The sequence below is a fragment of the Seriola lalandi genome, unplaced genomic scaffold, assembly GCF_002814215.2.
Source record: "Seriola lalandi dorsalis isolate HSWRI2012SDOR001 ecotype SW California unplaced genomic scaffold, Sedor1 jcf7180002054835, whole genome shotgun sequence".
Lineage (NCBI taxonomy): Eukaryota > Metazoa > Chordata > Actinopteri > Carangiformes > Carangidae > Seriola > Seriola lalandi.
Genome location: NW_019525388.1, coordinates 854403 through 868220, shown reverse-complemented (window position 1 = coordinate 868220; position 13818 = coordinate 854403). Strand labels below are relative to the sequence as shown.

At 42.7% G+C, this 13818-nt stretch overlaps 1 protein-coding gene across 13 annotated transcripts in view; it reads right to left on the bottom strand.

Annotated features, from left to right (window-relative positions):
- Positions 1-13818, bottom strand: part of neo1a (neogenin 1a) — a 155060-nt gene that overhangs the window by 74319 nt on the left and 66923 nt on the right. The window lies entirely within an intron of this gene.

The window sequence follows — 13818 nt, the reverse complement described above, 5'->3', positions numbered from 1 at the left end:
ACGACAGATTCTCAGGAGTGGAAGAGGCCAAAATCTGCCACCTCCCCCCCCACCCCCCAACCCCCAACCCCCCGACCTCTTGCACACACAAATCCTGAAACACAACCAACCACACACAGTTGTGTAGCACAATCACTTATCCTCTATGGTGGATGTTAATTTGCCACGGAGAGCAGGAGACACACAGCACTAATTAAAAAAGGCTGGATCCACAGGCTGTTTGTGCTCCTGCACCCCGACTTTCATCTCAACGCAAAATAATTATTTCCTGTGTTTGAAGCCATTGATCTGAAACCAACACTCACGGGTCACGTTTGAGACAATCACACACAATAGCTTCAATTAAAAAGAACTTACAATGTGTAAACTGCAAATGGTATTCTTGGGTTTATTAGTGAAGAAGGAAGAGTTGCTTTTAAAAAGTAAAAGGCCGCTCCATCTACAATAAAAAAGAATATCATGCTGTGTTATTACACAGCATGGAGGGCCTCTTGAGTTTCTGGGCTGACTGTGGTTGTCTCCTTGGTAGTCTGTGTGTGTGTGTGTGTGTGTGTGTGTGTGTGTGTGTGTGTGTGTGTGTGTGTGTGTGTGTGTGTGTGCATGTGAGGAATGAATGGATAAAAACTAAGACTAAGGATAAAAGAAAGAGGCCGGTTCCAGTTTACATTTATCTATTCATGAACGTGAGGTGTCTTCTGTAACTGTGCTCTTACGCAGGAAGTGATGCTGACGACATGCGGAGTGATGATTTGGCATCTCTGCCCCCCTCTCACCTAAAGACAGCTCTTCAAATCCCCTGCCAAGAGTGGCTCCAGGGTAAACCACACTTTCAGATAAGGGCCCCAACAGCTACAGACCCCCCTCTTGGCCCGGGCCGACACATGCAGCTTTCTATCTCAGCACAATGGTTAAGCTAATATGGGCTTAACTGATGCCAGTGCTGATATTTTTATATCAAGGCTGCCAATCACCTACTGTATAATCATCGCAAGGTAGAAAAGAAAAAGCCTCAGCTGAATTATTTAGATTAGAGCCACTGAAGCTCTGCACTGAATCAAATGCTGTTTTTATGATTAACAGCTGTAGTGTAGTGTGAGTAATCAGTCTGACGAAAGTTAGGTGGGGGATTCTGGGATTTTTTTTTAATTTTTTTTAATTTTTTTTTTTTTTTTTTAAACAGGCTTTCAGTGAAAATTTAATTTATAATATTTTAATATTAATATTAAAATATGTTTTATGTGTTAATATTTACTGTAATAATGAAACCTCTGAATACGAATGTCATGTTCTTTTTACACTGTAAATTATAAGCTAATACAGAAGCGCTTGTGTCTTTCCACTTGTAATGACTAATTTCAGTATCAATATGATATCAAAAAAATTGATTCATAAAAGAAAGCAATGCTTTAAGAGGGCTTGATGTTACTATAGTGAGTGCACAACTGTTCATCTTAGTGTGTATCTGAGTTTCAGAGGAGTGGTCCTGAGTATCCTTTTTATTTTGCTTGGCACTCAAGGGTTTGTGTGCCACAAATTAATAAATGTTAATTCTCAAAGTGGACAATACGGGGTGGCTGATGGCTGATAGTGAATAAAAGGCATAGAGGAAAGCTGATGTTTGTCTAATCTTACATTTACACACACAAAATGGCATTAGCTCACACGGCACTCAAGATACCGCACGATTCAGCACTCATATCTTCATGTATCCACGAGGCACAATAAACACTTGTAGCTACTTCAGAGATCAAACAGCATAGCTGTTGCGGCTCACTGCCTAACTGTACCAATCTGATAAAGAAAAGCTAGAGGCATGGACCGGCTTTAACTAAAACTTTAGACAGTGCTCTCTTCACAGGAAGGGAAATCCTTCGGCCCACGGAGCAATGACATTTCAGAAGATGAGGTTGAAGACAATGGCCCTGAGTTAATGCAGCCCGGCTCTAAAAGCTAGAGCTACACCCGCAACCTTGTGTAATGGCTTGAGACTTGACATTTGGCCCACAGAGGACACAGGAGAGAGAGAGAGAGAGAGCGCCCTGAAATTCATCTGCAGACACAACAAGAAATTATGCCTCCACAAAGACTGAACCTTTTCAGAGAGGGGAGAGAACGTTGCACCCTCACAACCTGCGTGCAGATTGTTGTGAGCACTTTCTGACTCCGTCTGCACTGACTCTGCTCTTCTTCCACCTCTCAATCGACTAATGCTTTGTTCCTCTCACCTCATCACATCTCACACTGAGTTCATCACTTTGCTGTGTCTTCAGGGTGTCTGTGTGTGTGTGTGTGTGTGTGTGTGTGTGTTTGTGCATGAATGAGTGTTGATGGGGATCCTAACTCACTTTAGATGTAGCCCTGCCATTTGGTAACAGCGCGTGATAATGAAGTGGACGCTTCACGTTATGATGTCTCCAATATGCATGTGTGTTACGTGCACTAGCTAAAGTACATTAAGTGTGGGCGAAGGCAGGGCACTGTAGATGGGAAGTGGTGAGTGTCGATGCTAAAGCTATCGATTCCAATTAATCACAATTCTCCATTTAAATCGACTGGGTTGGAGCTTCATTTTCAACACCCTTGCTCAGCACCATCTATTGAACAGAAGTGCTGTACTGCCAATCTCCACTCTTATTACCAGAGTGTGATGAGGCCAAATGAGTCCAGTGGAGCAATAATGTCTCGGTGGTCAAAACACATGCATGGAAAGAGTTTTATGCTAATGAAAAGCATTGTCTTTGTAGGAATAAAAGTACTAGAGCGCCTCCAAGCAGCATTTTCATAAAAAAAAATAAAACACCAAATTCCTCCTTTGTGAAGTCTGGTTCGTTAGATTCACCAAACCCTACATCATCTGCTTGGCTTTGCCAGCAGAGCTTATAATCATATGAATGCTAATGAATGAATGTGTCCATCAATGGATGGAGATTAGCAGAGTAGAACTGCGCTGCAGAGAGCTACGAACAGGCGTAACGACCGTCTACCCCGCCTCAGAGCGAAACTGCACAGGCACATCCACACACACATACACTTAAATCACACAGTTGGGTTCCTACTATTCCTAATTAAAATCAGGTATAGAATAACAATGAGCAGCTTAATGGAATATGCAGAAGGCTTTAAGAATCTCCCTCTAGATTCGGCTGAATTAGTAACTGACTGCCAAATGGCTGCCTTTCACCTTGGATCAAAAATACAACTGTGTTCTATGCTACATATTTTCAAGCTGTGTCAGTTTAAGTAATTAAGGAAAAAAACATGAAACTGGCACAGAGCTCACATTCTGGAGTTGGACTCCTTATATGGCATTGGCCTACAACGCTGTGTGTTTTGACTGGTAACATGAAATAACTCAATTTACACTGTGGAAATTTGGAATGTAAAAAAATAAATAAATAAAAAAAATCGGACACAACTCATATTTTCCAAGCCACTGAAACACCAATGAAAACTGGTTACATTAAATGATTCTTAACAAAAAAGCTTTTTATTTTAACCTTTAATTCTTTACTTCCTTTTACCATAGAAATCATGCATGAAATGATTTGACTAATTAGGGGAAAAACAAAACAAGTATTTTGAAATGAACATTTTCCCAGAACACTATCAATGCAATATGTGACATGTTTGGGATTTCTTCGACTCCTCAAATCTTTATGACAGCAGCTGATGAAAAGTACAATTTCCACAATTCCTAAATCTAAACAAGATAACCACTTAAAACTGTGCTGCACAAGCAATTGAATTTGACCGTCATACCGGCACTCATCGATTACAAACTGCAAAAAAGACCATAATCTCAGAAATATGAGACAGAAACAAAGCAGCACATCATGCCTATACTGGACGAGTCGTGCCTACAGGCATTATGGGAGACTGACTAATGCATGTTGCAACTATGAGCCACTTTTACTTGAAATGCAGTTGAACTTGAAAACATAAAGAGCGGTAAAGAAAAAGCTATTACAGATTTATTTTGCATCGCTGAGTTTGTTGTTTAGTGATTTACTAAATCAGTTAAATGTTACTCCGTTAAATAAAAGAATAGCTGGGAGCTACCAGAGCGGTGAGCAGATCTTTTGTTTGACTACAGTTTGTTTTCTTGATCCAGCATCTGTAGAAGTTGTTTCAGATGTTCATGCCCTACACCCAGTTCGTTTTGGTGTCAGACCCCTAGAGTCAAAGATCGGGGGGCTTGTCTCTAGAGTTGACATTTTGCAATTATGAACAGCTCTTCCACATCAGGAGGAAGAAACATATCACAGAAGAGACAGCAATCCCAATTTCTACACTGCTAGCAAAATCAGTAGACCAGAATGTAACACAGCCACAACTGGGACTCTCGCTCTTATCACGCTATTATTGCCACTACTTCTCCCCCCTCTGAATTCAGCAAGCTCCTGCCCATTCTCCTGGAATAGTTAAAGTCATTCTGGGAAATGTGGGGAATCAATACCTGAAAGAGAAGTACACAAGCCAGATTTAAGGAAAGTGGCTACACTAAAAAGGAGGTAAATTAAAGCCCCCAGATGTCAGAATTATTGCGAGATTGCACTGACTGTTACAAATTGATATTTACTAGTGTATGACCATTCAAAGAGAGCTGAACAATAATGACAACCTCCCTAGCTCCACCTTTTCATTCAACACAGTCCTCCCTAATCAACAGACCTATTCCAGTTTTGCACACAAAGTCAGGAGCAATCACAAGCCTGTTGTCGGTGCATTTATGAATCTCATGAAAAAAAAACACCATTTGGGGCCAAATCAAGTTTGCTGAACAAACAAAAAAATAAATAAATAAATAAAAGGTGAGGACATGGATCCAACAAATCCCCGGATGAAGAGTAAATTAGACAGAGTGTGAAGAAATCCAATCAATGGCAATGAACATCCGAGACGTTACTGTGAATGGGGGAGTGACAGAGTAATCAAGTAGTTCAACAAAAAAAAAAAAAAGAAAGGGAGATAATAATGTCTATTAGATGTATTGGCTTTGAGAAGTGTGTGCTGAGGCGAGGTCTAAAAGTATTTCCCTGCTGTAAAATTCCCCAGTACAATATGTGCTTTGCTTTATTCAGTTCAGTGCCTCTTTCTGTTGGTGCTCCCTTTAAGACCAGCTGCAGTGAAAGTGATAATTAATTCCCTAATTGAAGGTTTCAGAGCTTCAGGGGAGAATACTTCTAAGGGCTTCCTCTATTACAGCAAATCATGCTAATCAGCCAACATACGGTTACATTCTTACAGTAAAACAGTGAAGTATTCACGCCTTATTGATATTATGTACTTTGAGACAATTTCAAATGTACAATTTAAACAGAAATCCTCTCGCTCAAACACAAAGGGAAACTCTTGACAGACACACTGTGGGTTACTGGTTTATTAGGCATACTTGTGCAATCTAATACAATGCAATACAGTCACAGCTGCCTACCTTTCTAAAGCTTCTAATTGTGTTGGCACAGTAATAGAGCTGCTCGTTCACTTCATTCCAGCGAACAGGAATGGATAAAAAAAAAAAAAACACCTTTCAATATAATCTAATGCAATCCAACACCACAAAGTTTAGCCCCAAAAATGACCGCAGAGTTTAACCCAACACTCGCGACAGTGTCGACAAATGCTGAACATTATAAGCTTTGCAGAGATATCATGGCTACCAGGGCTGTTGTATTGGATTGCCTCATAAAACAGAAATATCTTAAAGGCATCCCACACCTTGCTCTGTTGGGATTTCGGCTTCCTGTGTGCAGACTGGAAGGATTTTGTGTGATATTTCTCTTCAGAATTATTTCTAATGCCAGATTAAAGCCTTAAAAAAAAAAACTATAAGTTTCACTTATTTGAGTGTTATACATCCAACTTCAGGGTTTACTTTTAAAAATAGATTAAAATGCCAGTGAGCCAATTCCCCCTGGGTTTCTGAAAAAGCACTGTTGGGCCAAAATGTTCAGAAGGGTTTAGTGCAAGAAACTAAACCTCCCATTGGTAAAGCATTGTTTGTGTGCGATTATTCATGTATTAATGCTCTCTATGTGTGTATGTGCATGCAATCCTGTGTGTGTAAGCGCAGGCAGCACCACTGAAACTGATGTGCAATAAACAATGCTTGGTTTTCTCTTCTGCTCTATCTGTTATCAAACTTTAATTGAACTGCATTGCAAAACCCACTCAGACACTCCTTTGAGTGGAGGCATTCCCTCCAAACAACAAAAGCACAACATTGTTCACCCACCCCCCGTTATCACTCTTAATAAAAGCCGCTTCAGGGTTTATGTTGCACTGAAAAAAGTTCTTCGATCTCTCTGATGCAGCCGAGATCATTGTGAAATTTTGCTTTGAGGGGTGGTGCTTTGGTGACGCTGTAAAGTGGCTGTGCATGTAACATGAAAACCACAGCATGAATTCTTTATATCCTATGCCAAGAGGGAGTTTGCTTTGCCTTTTTCTTTTTTACGAATATGGAATGTGGTCAAAGAAAATAAAACTTCAGTGATTAATTACAAAGTTTGTATGGCTTTATAGAGGAAGATACAATGATCTAATAATCTGGACAACTTTCACACACAACAAAAAGTCAAGAGAAGAGAGGGAAACGTTGAAGGTCCTGTCAGTGTCGGAAAAGATGTTTACCGACGTTCGTCACTCAGCAACCTTCATCCTGTCGGGGGTGGCAGGTGGGATGTCACCCAAGTTTGACAAGAGTGAAAACAGGATTAATTAATGACTCCATGCTGGAATCTAATAAAGAAGTCACTGAGGGCCTTCATCATACATGAGGCCTGACAAGCCTGATGCACTGAGGAAATGATCAAATGCACAAGCTGTGCTGCATCACCACAACAACAAATCTGTCTTTTTCACCAGCAGGGTGGGGTGACTGTGAGTGACTGCCATGACACAAATGACGTTGGAGAATAAAAATAGTTCCCGCTTCATTCATCAAATATGTTTAGTTTTAATCTAATCCAAACAGCTGTCTGTTGAAATAAAGAGACAACAATGACACCACTTTAATGCGGAGCTAACATTAGAACAGCTCACTCCGATGACCCCGACTGAAACATGTGATGAGCAATCAGTTAATCAGCGGAAAGACTGTGGCTTCACAAGGAATTGTTTTTTTTTTTTTTTTAACTCTACGATATGTGTGCAGAATGATGGCAGCCTCAAAAGCACAGACACTCCCCAAACATAGAAATGCTTCTGTTGTGTACACACACACGCACACACACACGCACACACACACACACACACACACGAGAAAGACAGACAGAAGATGGATGGGTGGCGCTCGACAGGAGTCGGCCTCAGACAGGAGCTCTTATTTTATCTACTGGGCTGTAAAAGTGGCTCTCTGGTGCAGGAGCTGACAGAGAGAGCTGAATCTGACCTCGTAACCAGCCGCTGCCTGAAGACAGTCCTGTAAAACCCTCAGAAGAGAACTGGTGCTGCGGACTGACAGATCAGCCCGTTGTTAAATTTCCAGTATGACAACCTCAAGACAATGATGGCAGCAGGCAGTCAGTAAAATAATACACCATTTCGTTGTTAAAAAAAAAAAAGAACCGATGCAAGCAGAGGCCTGTTGGAGTAGGAGACGCGTATCCAAGGTACTGAATCTCAGCCAGCAGACACCTTTAAGTTTGTTAAGAGAACTCTGCAGGGCTTAACATCTCAGCTAGCTCTTAGCCAGGGGAGGGATGTTTTCACTGCTAAACCACTCTCGGTGCGGACCAGATGTTGTGCAAAGAAGGCCCTTCAAAACATTTATGACTATCAGCGGATGGGCCCCGGGGCACAGCTGCTGTTTAGAGTACAACTGAGGCGAGGAGAAGTCAACTCCACCTTATTGCTACGCTTCTCACTCCCTACAGAAGTTATTTCTTCATACTACGATCGGCAAAATAGGCAATATAACACGCACTTTAGAGGACAATAAGCTGTAAGAGGTCTGTTCTAAACAAATATCGGTAACTAGTCTCTCTGTCAGGCATGTTACTAGCGTGACAAGTTGCTTGTTTGATTGCTGAATTTCTAGTGAGAGAGAGAGAGGGAGAGAGAGAGAGAGAGAGAAAAAAACTCAAAATCAGCCAACAATGAAATCACACACAAACAATTGCGTCTAGATGGGAAGTGACACATCAGGATGAGGCTGCTGGCACAGTTGGCACTCTGACAGCTCCTGATTGCCTGTTGCGGGAACAGACATGAGGAGAGACTACAAGGAGGCTCATGGATGGTGATGGATGGAGACGGACACATGACGGGGCTGGGTCAGTTGCCATGGGAACGTTAATGAAAAGAGACTCAAGATTCCATTTGCCAAACGTTTGTTTCGATTCCACAACTGTGCTTTCATCAGCGACTTATTACATTGTTTATCTGTGTCAAATGTTTATATGGTTCGCAGTTAAATGTATTGATGCACTGCGAGGATTGTTGATTCAAATACAAACAGGCTGTTCGTTCGTAAGTGGAACTGACTGACTAACCCAGCAAATAGCTGATAAATCAAAGAACAACTGTGCTTCATCACGGTCGTGCAGAAATCACAAAACCAAAAATCTAACATTTTTCCTGCTCACTGGTTTGAACCACTCTCACGCCATGAATGGAGGAGAAAACACAACTTCATTCTGTGTCATGTTATATATCGTCATATTATCCACCTCTCATTATTATCTGCTAAACATGTTTAATGAAACCTACAACAATCACACACCGCACAAATAGTGTGTGTTGGCCAGAACAAGCTGCGAGTTTCTGTGGAACCGTCTCCAGTCAGCCGGAAACCACACCCACACAGCAGGGGGCATTTATCAGTTCTCCGGGCATCACTGTAAACCACGCTCTCACGGATGCGAGGTAACGGTTATTTGCATTATCAATACATCTTCGGGATAATTTCTCAATTTATAGATTAACCATCTAAATGGTAGACAATTGTTACAAAATCCTCAACACAATTTCAGAGGTGGAGGTGAGCGTTTTTTCGGTTGTCTGTTCTACGAAACAAGCCCGAAGATATTGTGTTTACTATCAGATAAGACAGAGAAAAGCATCAAACTGTCACAAGTGAAAAACGACTGACTGATTAATTTTTCGGTCAATCGATAATTGCTTTCTTGTGCCGTGGTGTTTGTGAGGAAAGCTGAGGGATCGTGACCGTGCGTCTGTGTTGAACTCGATCGTTCCGCATGATCCTCAGGTTGTGAGTCAGCGCGTGAGCGTTTAATCTCTTGTTCCAGGGTATCGCATGTCTCCTCTGCATTCTCACCTGTTCGCAGTCAGACCTCCAGCCAAGCCAACACCCCACACTATCCAGGGGGAAAGAGCCCCTTTTCATTACAGGTAATAGTCGTAGTTGAAACAATACTGATTGCATTAGGGCCCCTAATCATGTTAAGGTGTCTTATTTTATCACCGGGAGTTTAGCTCATTCTTGGCCCATTTTGAAGCTAACCTTCTACAGAGGTCGTTGCCATGGGAGACTGTAGCAGCGGCTGTTCCATTATCCAGAGCACAGATAAATGTGTTGGCACTACGACCATACATCCCCTTCGTTCTTTCTGCCTCACCCCCCCCCCCCCCCCCCCCCCCCCCCTTTCCCCTTGCTCCCTTATCGGGGGGGGGGGGTAAGAGAGGATGCAGGGAGAAGCTCAACGGAGCGGCCTCCAATGTCAGAGGAGTCACCTGTGGGATTATGAAGGAGATGTCAATCAAATCCAACACAGGTGCAACAAAGAGCAGCTATTGCCGACCCTTCCTTACATCTTTCGTCAACTGCTTGTTTCCTTCAGGCCCCGAGCGACGCCCCTCTCCCCTGGAATGAAGGGCCCCTCCGCCCTCCGCTAACCCAACAGGCCATCCAGATAAAGGAGCCAAACACACCCATGTCCTGCCGTTGATGGACACACAGATATACGAGCTGAAGGGATAACCTCTCCACATTCACCTCTCTCCTTCGCTCTGCCTCCCGACAGCACCATCCACCTCTCCTTCCAATTTTTCAGCCTCTGCTCTGCCTCTGCACCGTCTCTTTCTCATTCCCTGCATTACTCTCAGACTTGCATTCAATCAGTCTCCACACATTCCTTTCTCCCCTCCCCTTTCCTCTGCATCTTCCCACCACACATTTCAGTGGGAGCTTTATTGTTTGCTAGAGAGGGGCATGCTGCTGCTGGTTCTTATCTCGGGCTGTTGGCGGCACATCTGTAGATGCTATCGGCGGCCCTGTTGCTCTGTTTATGCTCCAGCCCTGCGAGTGGTGCAGCTAGCGGGGAAATGAGATGGATGGAGGATGGGGCAAGAAGAAAAATTGAGCATCTCCCTCTGCAGAAATGATGGAGTGAGGGGCAGAGAGAAGGAGAGCGTCTGGAAGGTGTTGTAGAAACCAAGACCTGGTGTGAAGAAAAACTATAGGGGCGTCAGCAGGGAACCGCTCACTTCAATGTATCTTCCTACCGACTCTAAAATTATTTAGGATCTTTATTCATTTTATCATCGTAGCACACTAATGAAACGGCACACCGTTTCCCACAACACCCTCTTCTTTTCCACAGGTCCATGAGAACTAAATGCAAATGTGTCTAACCACAACATACAAGCAGCGAGCGGACTTATTATTCAGCATAATTTAGCGCTTATCTTTAAAACAGTGTGTGGGTGTTTGCTTCAAATTATATCCCAGTGAAGCTCAGGTGCAACTAAACAAACATTTCCTGCACCAGTGAGTTTAGAAGTGAGCTGTGTGTTAAAGGGTGATTGTTAACGTACACATTTGTACACATAATCACATTACAGTCTGTGGGCTTATATGTAACTGTCTCTAACTTATATCACGGTGAAGTATCTGCAGCTGATATTTGGGAAATATCAGCCTGGGAAGTGTGGTGTTGTTGATAATGAAATGTGCTGCAGACACAATGAGGCAGCTCAGGCAGTCGACCATGCTACACAAAGGAGCAGCTTGACTCCTGAACTTAAAGGGAATTGACTTTCAAAGTGTAGGCTACAGGGGCAGGCAGGCAATCTATCCAGATACAGACTACAAACCACTATTCTCAGCACAAGCCCTTAATAGGGACTGTGCCTGTGTTTGTGTGAGCATGTATAGGCTACATGTGTATGAGCATCGAACTGGCAAGCTTGGGAGCAGCAGATGTTTCTGAAGACACAGATGTGGTGCAGGGTGATGATGTCACTCAACATAGCCAGGGGCATTTGTTATTGTTTACCCTGTCAAGAGGTGATGGTGTGGTAAATTAATGTCAGCTAGCAGCCCGCAACTCTGCCGCCATACAAGCGCAAAAAATCTCCGGCACATAATGGTGACAGGTTCGGGGTTTAATGAAGAGAATGATGGATCGTTAGAGTCTGATCAAGTCTGAGGAGCTGAAAGCTGAAACTTAAGAGAAAACATCACAGAAAAGAATGGGAATGATTAAAAAGCTGCATGGCTTGTTCTGGCAATCCACTGCAGCCTCAGCTAAAGCTTATTAGTTGGATAATTAGCTGATTGATAAACAACTGATTGATTGTCCCTGTCAAGAGCTAAAAAATAAGAAATAAAAAAATTAAAAAAAAATCAGAAATCAGTGCCAATTTTTCCTCCACATTTATGTAAACATCAGTCTGAAATGCTTCAGTGAGCCTCAATAACAGGCCAAGCGCAGCCACACCAATTTTAGCAAGGGATCCGACATGATGAGAAGACCAATCTCTCCGTGTAGAAATGAAACAACACAGTTTCGAAGTTCATTAGCCGTGTCTGGCAAGATGCAGATGCTGTGTATAAATAAGACTAAATAAAGCTCAGCAAACACAGACATCAAAAACTGGAAATGCACTGTACATGTTGAAAAGGCTTCAGGAGGATGATCCAGCGAGCAGCTTTTATACCCCTCAGTGGCCAATTCTTTAAGCAGTACTAATAGCTAGACTGTTTATTTATTGTGGTTAATTAAATTTGCAAATATGAAATGGATATATTTACTGAGGGCAAATGTGCAGTGGAGGGTTTTCTCCAAAGAGCGCACAGAGGAAAACAAAACAAGAGGTACTGAAATGATCATATCAGGAATAGTGAGGAAGACAAAGTAACAATGAAGGCAATCTAATCAATCACTCAACCATAATGGAAAAGGATGCAACAGATCTCCAGAACACCTGGACGGCCTGACAGTGTGGCATTAGCAATTACTCCAGTCCATCTGCAGCGCGCTGCCTTCAAAGGGAGCAGATGCTATGCCGACTGCCTCCAAACAAAATCAACCTCTGATGAGTCTTAATTGTATATATATGTGGGAATTTGCGTGCCTCCACATTGTGTTGTCCAACATGGGGAAAAAGAAAACATCCCAAGTAAGATAATGCGTTTCTGTCTGCACTCGTGTAATCCTTGTTTCACTGATACAAATTGCTAGGCATATTTTCATACTTTAAGCGCAAGGCTCCACAATCCCCTCGCCTCGAAAAAGATTTAATACATATATCCCTAACATCAAAGACAAATTCCTTGACGCAATAGCTGCATCCAAGCTTGCCTTATGTTCCCTTGGTTGTAAATGTAGCAGGAATTGAAACCCGAGTGTTAAAATGCTGAGCCGAGGTGCAACGAACGAAGCTGACGGGTGAGGTGGAGGCAGGATAAAAGGAAATGTGTTGGCAGTGTGTAGAATGGAAGACATGTTGTAGTGCTGTTTTGCCACTCCTGGCTGTGTGTGTGTGTGTGTGTGTGTGTGTGTGTGTGTGTGTGTGTGTGTGTGTGTGTTTGTGTATGTGAATAAACAATAGCAGAGATACTTATCACTGACCTTGGAGCACAAGATATTCTACAGCTTGGAAGAATGCACACACACCACATCCCCTGCAGCAGGATGCAGTCAGTTGTACAAAAGGCAATTCCATAATACGACACATCAACACTAACAGCAGGGAGCCTCTATGCAAACACTGCAGGTCTTTATTTATTTATTTAAAAAAAAAAAAAAAAAAAAATTCATCAATCAAGTCTCATCAGATACAACTCAGTGAGTCAAATGTCTCCACGCCTGCCCTGAAATCATGCATGTGCACACTCACACATACACACAACGCTGAATCTGACACCTCCACAGCTTGCATCCACCAATCAAAAAGCCGTGAAGGCGCTGCATGGTGTGGAGAGAAGAAGAGGTCTGAACACCCTCCCCAGGGTCCTCACACACAGAGTTCAGGGCAGCTCAGTCAAGGGAGGATCCACTCATACACACTGATGATCACTTTCATAGTTTCTTTTACATTCCCTGCATAGCTGAATTGCTCATTGGAGTGACATATCCCCTTTTCTTGCTTTTCCACCTTCCTTGTTTATCACACTCTCTCCGTTTTCACACTTCGCTCTTGCTCACACAAGCCTTGACTGCATCACACATGTCATGCCCCCCTGCACATAAAGGCAGAGCCAGTGTTCAAGCAGGCTTGAACAGGCTCCAACAGCTCCCCAAACAGTCTTCATTCCAGATGAAGAACACGTACGGTGCCCCGTTCTTTCACAGCTTTTATTTTCATCTCTGCAATGCAAAGGAATACTTGGCAAGCACTACCCATCCATCCTGCACCCTCAAAACCTCCTTTTTTCCCCCTTCTCACGTTTGCTCTGAGTGACACTGTGTGAGGAATGCAGACTGTCACTCTTCGGCTAAAAGCAACAAAATAAATGCAAATGAACTTTCCATTAAGGACTGCCGAGCAAAATGTGGACGTTCGTCAGTTTGTTAGCTACAAAAGAAAAAATATCAATGAATCTACTATAATTAAGGGAAATGGGGAACT